The sequence below is a fragment of the Ostrea edulis genome, chromosome 4 (assembly GCF_947568905.1).
Source record: "Ostrea edulis chromosome 4, xbOstEdul1.1, whole genome shotgun sequence".
Taxonomy (NCBI): domain Eukaryota; kingdom Metazoa; phylum Mollusca; class Bivalvia; order Ostreida; family Ostreidae; genus Ostrea; species Ostrea edulis.
This window is the reverse complement of record NC_079167.1, coordinates 38,514,708-38,524,511: the sequence shown is the minus strand read 5'-3', so window position 1 is coordinate 38,524,511 and position 9,804 is coordinate 38,514,708. Positions and strand designations below refer to the sequence as shown.

The following is a 9,804-nucleotide window of genomic DNA, read 5'->3' as shown; positions in this document are numbered from 1 at the left end:
TGCTACATGTTTGACCCCCCCCCCCCGACTCTTTGTGGTTACATTGGGAACTATTCACAAGCCTAGTTTTAATCAGTGAAATTTCTCCGTTATAGTAAGTGGCATGGTTGATTTTCATATTGTGCTTGCATACTATATTAACCCTAAATCAACTAGAATTGTCCTAATGGGACCAGTGAATGTAAACCCCTCCCCCCATCCGCGGGGTTCATCGATATAATGCATATTTGAAATATTGTATTCAGCTGAAAACCAGAAAAACATGATTTTCAACATTATATTCATCTGAATAAAAGTTACAGGATACACTAAATTCCTTTCACCTCAATATTTATCAATAAGCATTGTATAATTTATAAAGAGTGTACAAACCTGTAGGGAAAATTCATGCATTAGAGACCCAAAGGCCTAATGAGTCACCTGAATATTAGTTAAAACTATCACTAGCTCCACTGGTTATGGAATATATAATAATTTTCCTGTTCTGCATAGCTAATCTGAATTCTAATATTTAGAAGCAATATTAAACAAGATGTGTTGCTCCGAAAGTAGCCATACTGATGAAATGACGTCGCTCGCGGCATTGATGTTACTCTACGTTACGCTTATAACGTCATAAATTGTGACAAAAGACATAATTTTGGACAACGATTCCTCTTTGTCATCCGATTCAACATCGATAATAGCGGTTTCGTCGACCATTTCAATATCTAGAAATTGACCAGCTTTTGGGAACATTCGGGCATTCGCTGAAAAGTGTCGCATTTTTCACAAAAGCAAGACAATTCTCGCGTGATGATTTATGAAGACAAGTTGTCAACGAGAACTTGGCAAATATACCTGATATTTGAAACAGTTTTAAATTGCAAGTTGCAATCTCGTGGGATGGAGTCAAGAAAACGAAATATTTGTCTTCGACAAACAGATTTGGTCTTGTCAAATTTGCGATAGCAAATTCATACAAGTTCAGCCCATTTTGTATATGGGCTTGTCCACGCAAAACTGCCAAATCTACTTGTCTTTCGTGGAGTCCTTCAATTGCTTGAGGTCCTGTAATGCATGCATTGAAATCAATACATGTAAGGTAAAGGAGGCTATAAAATAATTTTTAGAACTACATGTATTTATTGTATTTACATGTAATTGTATTTTAAAATAAGAATTAACATATTCTAAACAAATTATTGAACAACAAACTACTGAATCTTTAGCATGTGCAGTCTGAAAATTTCGAGTGAAATGCTTGAAACCGATATACCGACAAGTTTCTGATATCCCCTAAACAATGCCGAATTTTATATTGCGTTGCACATCCATCTGTAAACTCATTCATGGTTTCAACGAGGTAGGAAATGGATGACAAGTATTCGGATATACTAGTAGATTTCCTAACTTAATAAACAAAATACTGATATTGTTGTCAATGCTTATTACAAAGAAGTACTCGGTAATAATTACGGATTCTCCTCGAAACTTTTTCACACCATCATTGTCAAGTAGTGCATGACGATGAATTATCGTGATCTGAATTGAGACTTCAGTGTTCTGAAATTATTAACTTTGGAGTTGTTTTTAGTCTGCATAGCGGTAGTTTTCGGAAAAGTGATATCGACACAGGCACAGTGGAAGATTGGAAACAAGTGTTCGGAATATGTTGTGTTGCCAAGTTACTCGATGTTGATGCAACGGAAACGATTCTGATAGTTGCAATAACTGTGAAAATAAATCAATGACTTTCAGGGGCGGATCCAGGAATTCTGGGGGGGGGGGGGGACGTAAAAAAAAATTCCAGAGACAAGGGGGGTCTGGGGGCCGCCCTAAGGCCCCCAGTGGGTCCAGGGCAAAGCCCTTGTGGGGGCCCAGTGGGCGAAGCCCCTGGATTTTAATGATCTTAAGAGTAAAATCTAACAATATAATTAGCCTTCATAGGTGAAGTTACATCCCCTCTTACAAACAGAAACACACCTTTATCAACACTACTCAAATAAGGCAAAAAAATTTATCAGTAAATTTCTTTCTAGTCAAACTTATTTGTTCGTCATTGAGCTGTGATTTGAGTCCATCTATTTGTATTTCTTTGAATTGAATCCCCCTACACACATCTCGTAGGCGGTTCCAGGAATTTGTGAAGGGGGGGGGGGGTGTCTAGCACTTGATCGATCGTTTAGTTACTTTCACAATCTCATTTACACCTTTTTTTTTTGCTTGCATATATCATATTTTAGGGAGATTTTGAGACAGTTTACACATGCAAATGATTTCGTTTTTACTACTTGTTTCTCGCGTTCTAGTAATTTTTATCCCTATACTCAGATCTGATTTTAAATCCCCCCCCCCCCCCCCCCCAAAAAAGAAGCTGATTTAAATGTTACTCCTAATAGTCCTAGGCGGCCCTCAGAAGCTCTGCGGTAAATGGTGCAAAATCCTGCATTCTGAGCATTTTCTGGTACTTCTTTTTCACTTTTAAATTGTCTGCTTCTTAAACAAAACTTTTATGTTACATATACTTTTTAAGAATTTTAAGTGATACTTGTATCTGACGAAAATATCGTAAATATATATCAGTGTTTCGTCTTATTCATCATGGAATTAAATGATATACTGGTGTTGATAAATTTGAATGATGCTATTACATGCAAGTATCCACCTTTCATATCTTTTCGACGCAAAGTCTCGTTAAAATTGAATAAATTAATTTTTTGGTCCGCAAAATGGGGGAGGGGGGGGGGGTGTCCGGAGCGCATGGACCCCCTTGCACCTTTTCATCACATGTTATGCCTATGATGTTTCCCGTTTTTGAAATAAAAAGTAGATTAAAACAATTATAATAGCCAATAAAAAATTAATGCATGATTTTGAGGAGGGAAGGAGGGGCTGCAAAATATTAAACCAAGGTATATATAAGCAATTCTCAAGAAACGCATACTAGTATTTCTATTGAAAAAAATATAATCAACTCGGAATCTCTATACAGTTATTTATTTATGTGTGTACAATATTAGAGCAAGATATAATGCTTATTTCTCCTACTTAAATGTAAAATACGGAGTTAGGGACGGGTACCTGTAAAGTGCGAAACGAAATCGAAACGAAACGAAACGAAACGAAATCTACCGAAACGAAACGAAACCTACCGAAACGAAACGAAACCCAACGAAACGAAACCTACCGAAACGAAACGAAACCTACCGAAACGAAACAGATTGTATAACGAACTCTTTTAATTATATTAATTAAAAATGGTATCTTAGGCCCCTGTGAAAGTTATCACATATAAATAAAATTCGCCTCCCCTTTGATGTAGGCTTTCTGCTTGACTGTTACAAAGTTTTAAAAGCTGGAAAGGGGGGAGTAAGCACAAAGTACATATCCGTAGTTGATTAAATGCCATGTACAATTAGTTTCGGATCCATAAATTTCAGAACCGAGGGTTACGGTCTCAGAGATCTGGGGAAACACACTATACGAGGGGTGGGGTCGCCGACGTTGGATCCGCCTTTGGGCATAGATACATTGTTTGAAGAAGCTGGTGTCTGAGAAAATTGAAAGCAGGAAGAGCTTTTAACCTCTTATTTTATCTCTAACTGCTGAGGTGCGAGTACTTTCAATAATGGAAAAAACTCTATACATTTTGGGTGTTGCTAAGACGGGGAATTGAAAACGGGACGGAAAACGGAATTTTTTTAAAGCAATAATATTAGGAGGAGGCCGGCATTTTGTAAACTGAAAAGGCTTATGAACAAGGGAATTTTAAGCAGAAATCACAAAGAGAACGGGAGGACATATTCAGAATCCATCGTTTGATATACTACATACAAATACACAATATCCACATGTATACATATATTTGTCTTTAGAGCAAAAAATACTGAAACATGTATAATTAATGCCCAAAGGCGGACCCAACGCCGACGACCCCACCCCTTGTTTAGTGTGTTTCCCCAGACCTCTGACCTGTGAGACTGTAACCCTCCATTCTGAAATTTATGGATCCGAAGCTAATTGCACATGGTATCTATGTACTTTGTGCTTACCCCCCCCCCCCCCTTTCCAACTTTTAAAACTTTGTATCAGTCAAGTCGAAAGCCTACATCAAAGGGGAGGCGAATTTTATTTATATGTGTAAACTTTAATAGGGGCCTAAGATACCATTTTTAATTATTATAATTAAAAGAGTTCGATTATACAATCTGTTTCGTTTCGTTTCGGTAGGTTTCGTTTCTTTTCGGTGGGTTTCGTTTCGTTTCGGTGGGTTTCGTTTCGTTTCGGCAGATTTCGTTTCGTTTCGGTAGATTTCGTTTCGTTTCGTTTCGATTTCGTTTCGCACTTTACAGGTACCCAGTTAGGGACTTTATGTATTTGACATTCACCTTTTAGAATCAATTATTATAGATATGATTTGATTTTCCCTCTTATTGTAGTACGCATTGATTTGTAACTTAATTGGGGGGGGGGGCGTGCGCCCCCCACGCCCCCTCTAAATCCTCCAGAGACTTTTGATTCTTTTTTTTTTTTTATAACTAGTATGATTTTCCTAATTGTTTTGTTACCCTTAACCTTGATGTCATCTCCCCCCAAATTTTTCCAGCTTAATCGTTTCATCGCTTTCTGCGTTACCGGTTTCTTCTGGAAGTAAATTTAGTTTATGTGACTGGTTAACAGGGGATGCTTACTCCTCCTGTGCACATGATCCCACCTCTGGTGTACCCAGGGGTCTGTGTTTGCCCTACTCTTAATTTTGTATTCTTTATGGTGTTTACATGTACATGTATTAGTTCGATCACTGTCGTTATCTTTCCTTTTCATTTTGCACAGTTTCGACGGAAACATTTTAATTCATAGATGAAACAAAATGTGGCATCCATTACATCGCTTATGAACCCAAATACTAGAGCTGCGTTTCTCGTGTAATTTTCATTGATATGAAGAATATTTTTCCGAATTCTCGCATATAAAAATCAACGAAAATTTAAGTTTAGGTTTTTCTAGGATTCAATGTGTATGTTTTCGGTCCTAATCGTTTTCGTTTGATATCTGCTTTATGTCGGTCGGGATATGCCTGGACGTAGCCAAAAGTCGTTACGCGAGTCGCCTTGTTTCATTTGAAATAGCGTCAGACCGTGCTAAGTCCAACAAGATAACTCTGACTTCAAAACAGTCGTTCTAACTGTTTCCTTGACTTATTCGTCGAACTGGTAATCTTAGTTTAAACAATATTTATTCGTAAATAATTCGATAATGTTTACAAACAATGTCTTATACATGAAATAGATTGAGAAACAAGCCAAAAGGCTTATATTAATCTCGCTCTAAATCTTAGTGATGTAGCTAGAATTTTTCCATATATGGCCATTGCTCACCACTTACAGATGCAACAAGCAATCTGATCTTTAGATCTTTACATCTTGCAACTGTCTATTGCAGTTTTTGAAAATAAGAATTTTAGTTGTAGGACATTTGAATTTTTTCAATTACGGAAGTGTTTGTGATATTTTTAATATATTCGATCAATGCATACTATCTATTCAAGATATATTACTGGATTCAGGTACTCTTCACACAATTGCTCCGAAAAAATATACTTCCATTCATGATCAGCAGATACAGGATTACAACAAATGTATAGAATATCGATGTGTATGTAATACGTGGGAGAAAACAAAATTAAAGTCAAATATTTTTAAGAAAAATCACTTTTCCCCCAGAAATGTATATAAGAAGTGTTCATATTCCTACGCTAGCTGCCTCCTCAGTCTTTTCACGAAATATAGGTCATTCTTCGATTGAAAATTTTTTCACGATTGATTATACTATTGCAACAATTACATTACTTTGATGAATATTGTTCGTTAATTATCATACAATTTCTTCTGAGAGAGAATGTTAATCATTAATTTATGTGGGGTTTTCCCGTTGTTCAATGACGGAATGCGTATACAACACTTCAGACCACAATTAAAAGGTGAAGGTCACCAGTCTGAAGATATTTGCAATGTATTCAGTGTGACATATACATGTCTATTTATTTTTTTAAGGGTTTCTTTGCTGTTAAGGTTATACCATACACAAAATTTGGAGAAAGTGTAGATTACATCAATCCTTCTTGTTTTTGCCATTCTAAAGTTCACATTAATTTGTTACATGGTAAAAATTAGAGTACAATTGTATTTATTCCGAGAGATTTCAATTTTTTCATGTCTTTGCTTTCAATTTCCATACAGATATAAAAGGAAAAATTTGGAAAGAATGATGAAATAAGACTGGTTTGATAGGGAAATTTTGTGATAAAAATGATCATTTTTAGCAAAAATTAAGCCTGCACAAAGTATGTGCCCCGATAAGTTGTATTAATAGGTATACGCATTCTCATGTAGTATTGTAAAGCTATACTTTTCTGCTGTATTTTAATAAATTTGCTAATCCCCAACTTCCTTGATTTCCTTCTTTATCATTCGACAAAAAAGCATAAATATCTTTGTACCGTATTTGTGCCATCTATCCATTTTTTCATATGTCTTGCAAGCACCGGTGTGTGCACTGTTTGCTAGTGACAAAAGACTGGTGACGGTATTTGCTACGGACATGAAGGACTATACACTAGTTTCATAACAAGTGCAGTCTTTTCTTAGAGATCAGCTGAGCATAGTGAAAATTCAAGTAAATTAAAAGTCGAATATCTTGGATATGGGGTAACCCATATCTATTCTTGTTATGCTTCCCGTTAGTTTCTTCCTATATACTTACTATTTTCGTACAGAGCACGGATATGCATACGCTATCACTATCTATTTTTGTCTTCTTCGAACTTTTCACATATAACTCACTTTTTTACATTCGCGGGTCGAACGCGGTTCAACGCCAATACGTCACCGCCGCTCTATTGGCGGATACATTGCAATGATTATATTTGTTAACCAAAGTTTGCCATTGTTTTAACGAAACTTGTCCACATATTTGATTAACCCAAAAATGATGAGTTATCATCCATTCTTTTTATGATTATGCTCCAATAGAATAACAAACTAATCAATAATGCATCTGAAATATCCGCATCACTCAACCTTGGAAGTGCACTCGGAGTGATTGCCCTTTGCTCTTATTGATCTATTTTGAAAAAAAGGACAGTCAACTTAGTAATTTTTTATATTCTTCTTATACAATGCTATTACATGTACGTGTAAATTCACTTATGCTGAATTTGGCATTATACATGCATTTTCAATATACTAAAATGCCTATAATTAAGAAAGAGAAATTGTTTTGGTTGATTTTATATATGACAGTGCAATTCTATGCCTTTTCCCAATTATATACTGATATCATTGGTATTTTGAGGATTCAGTGGGGGTTTTTTTAATTAGGGGTGGTGATTGAAGGTTGTAGTCTGTTGTTTCTGTTGGCAACTTTAGACTCGTCAAAAGTAGATCCCACAAAAATGTACGTGTAAACATTAATATGGAAATAAACCAAAAACATCGTTGCCCGATAGTAATTTATCAAAAGTAATTTTTAATATTATTTGTTGAGATATGATCGATTATTTCTTTTAATTTCTGCTAGAAGTAAGTCCTTTACCCGGACTGTACCAGTTTGGCCATGACCGCAATATTGTACACTGAGACTGTTCGTCGAGTTACATGTATTTAGAAGACCTTTAGACTCGTCAAAAATAGATTTAACAGAAATGCATGTGTAGACATTAATATGGGAATAGGCCTACACCAAAAACCTCGTTTCCCGGTGGCAATTTATCACATGCTATATATATATGATTTTTTTGTTGTTGGTCGAGAATCAACATCCTTGTCGTATTACAACATTTTGACATGTTTGTGGTACATTTTACAATCGATACAATTAGCAGCTGACTATCTGTCAAAAACGCCGAGCGAAATAAAAAAAAAAATTAATAACACCGATTACTGAATTGAAATAAAAAGGTGATCATATTTATTTATTTCATATCTGTACTACAAAAAGATAACATTCAACTTAGTTTATCATTTGTCGCGCACATGAGTAATCATTGTGTCGGAAGTGATAATGGAAATTTTCCCCGGAAATATCAGATTTTTTAATTTCACTATGAGCACCGAGATAAAATATCTTTTTTTTTCAATAATTAATGTATATCTTTTAAGTATGGTTTCACGTAAAAATCAGGCAAAATCGCATTTTCGTGATAAGTCCATGTTCACAAAATGAATCCAAACTTAGCATACTAACTCACTGAAAATGTATGATCTTTTCATTTAACAAAACCTTTTAAGAATATATAGCATTTTTATGAGTCAATTTTGGTTAAAACATGGGTATTCTATTTTTAGTAACACAGCTCTGTAAAGGTGCGTCATATGAAAAAAATATTATCACCGAATGATTTCCTATAAACTATGTTACTATATCACCGTCTGCCTGATTGTTACATGGAACCATACTTAACATACGCAAATACACTGTAACATTCATCGTCTTGTATGTGCAACATATTAAATTATTGAGACATGTAAGTTTAAGATTTGAATGTTTTGGTGAAGAAATCGAGATCCGAGTAAAGTCGGGGGTTTATTATTTAACTATGGGACGTATTGGCGCCATTTCGTATGAAATTGTATGCGTCGACCCAAAATAACTTCGATAGGTATCTTCATTTTTCTTAATTTTACTTGGCCAAATCTATATGCTAAGCTTACTTTGATCTTATGCATCACTGCGGCATCCAGGAATAACCCACGCTTTTATCTAGGACATTACCATATATAGATCAATGTAAATTACACATTGTGGGCGGGCCAACCTGCTTAGAATGATGCCTTCATTTTGTACACACTCGCATTTGAAGTGAAAATTTGAGATATTCATCGCTCTAAGCTGTCGTTGATATGACATTATTTTCAGCGAGAATTCTTACATTCTCCTGTAACGTCTGTATTGGGACCGCGTTTCCAAGGAAATATAATGTAAATGATATTTTTGCTTACTAATGTTTTGCAGAGAATTTCCCATATATTATCATGCACTGGATGACCAGATATTAGAATTAACTCCCACCTACCTCGCCCCCGTATTCAAAGTTCCTCGCAACCAGTTTTGATCGAGAAAATGCAACGGTATAAATTAAATGTGACTACTTTAATGAATGAGAAGGGGTTAATTAAGCAGTTCCCGGAAACACACACAATCATATATACATGCTTGAACCAAAAACGATATATCTGATTAAAAAAAATTCATGAACGAACGGCGAGATGCACAGATTGCATTTAAATCTGGAAATATATTGTTGCAAAACGAATAAATGTGTAGGACATTATTTTTTAATCAATTACATTGTTTGTAATCATCAATCAGATTAAGATATATTTTAAAATCAATGACCAAATAAAACGTTGCTTGCGTTAGATTTATAATTTTTTTTATCTTAACTGTGAGACGCATTGCAAGCTTTAAAGTATGTGCTGTCAGAATAGTTAATTTGAATTCCATTTGATGAATGTGAAACAGGAAAATATTCTTTTTCAAAAATGGGCCTTATGTACATGAATGTTAATTCATTACGCCATTCTCGTGTATTTAAAAGTACCAGGAATTAATAAAAAAATGTTGAAAAAATAAGTGGATAAAACATTTCCATGAAAACGTAATTATTGATGTGTTACTAGAATTTAAAAACTACCACAAAATAAGAGATAAAGAGAGATAGAGAGATTGCCTTATGCTCTAGACAAAGATATCTGCATTCTTGTGCACGGAGCATATTCCTTTGTCAACACGAAAAAGTCAAATAATCCGATTACACAATAT

General features: G+C 35.1%; 1 pseudogene; it reads right to left on the bottom strand.

The window, feature by feature from the left end:
* Nucleotides 1-710: 710 nt before the first annotated feature.
* LOC125668995 (uncharacterized) lies at nt 711-7,598 on the bottom strand (annotated as a pseudogene).
* Nucleotides 7,599-9,804: the final 2,206 nt, after the last annotated feature.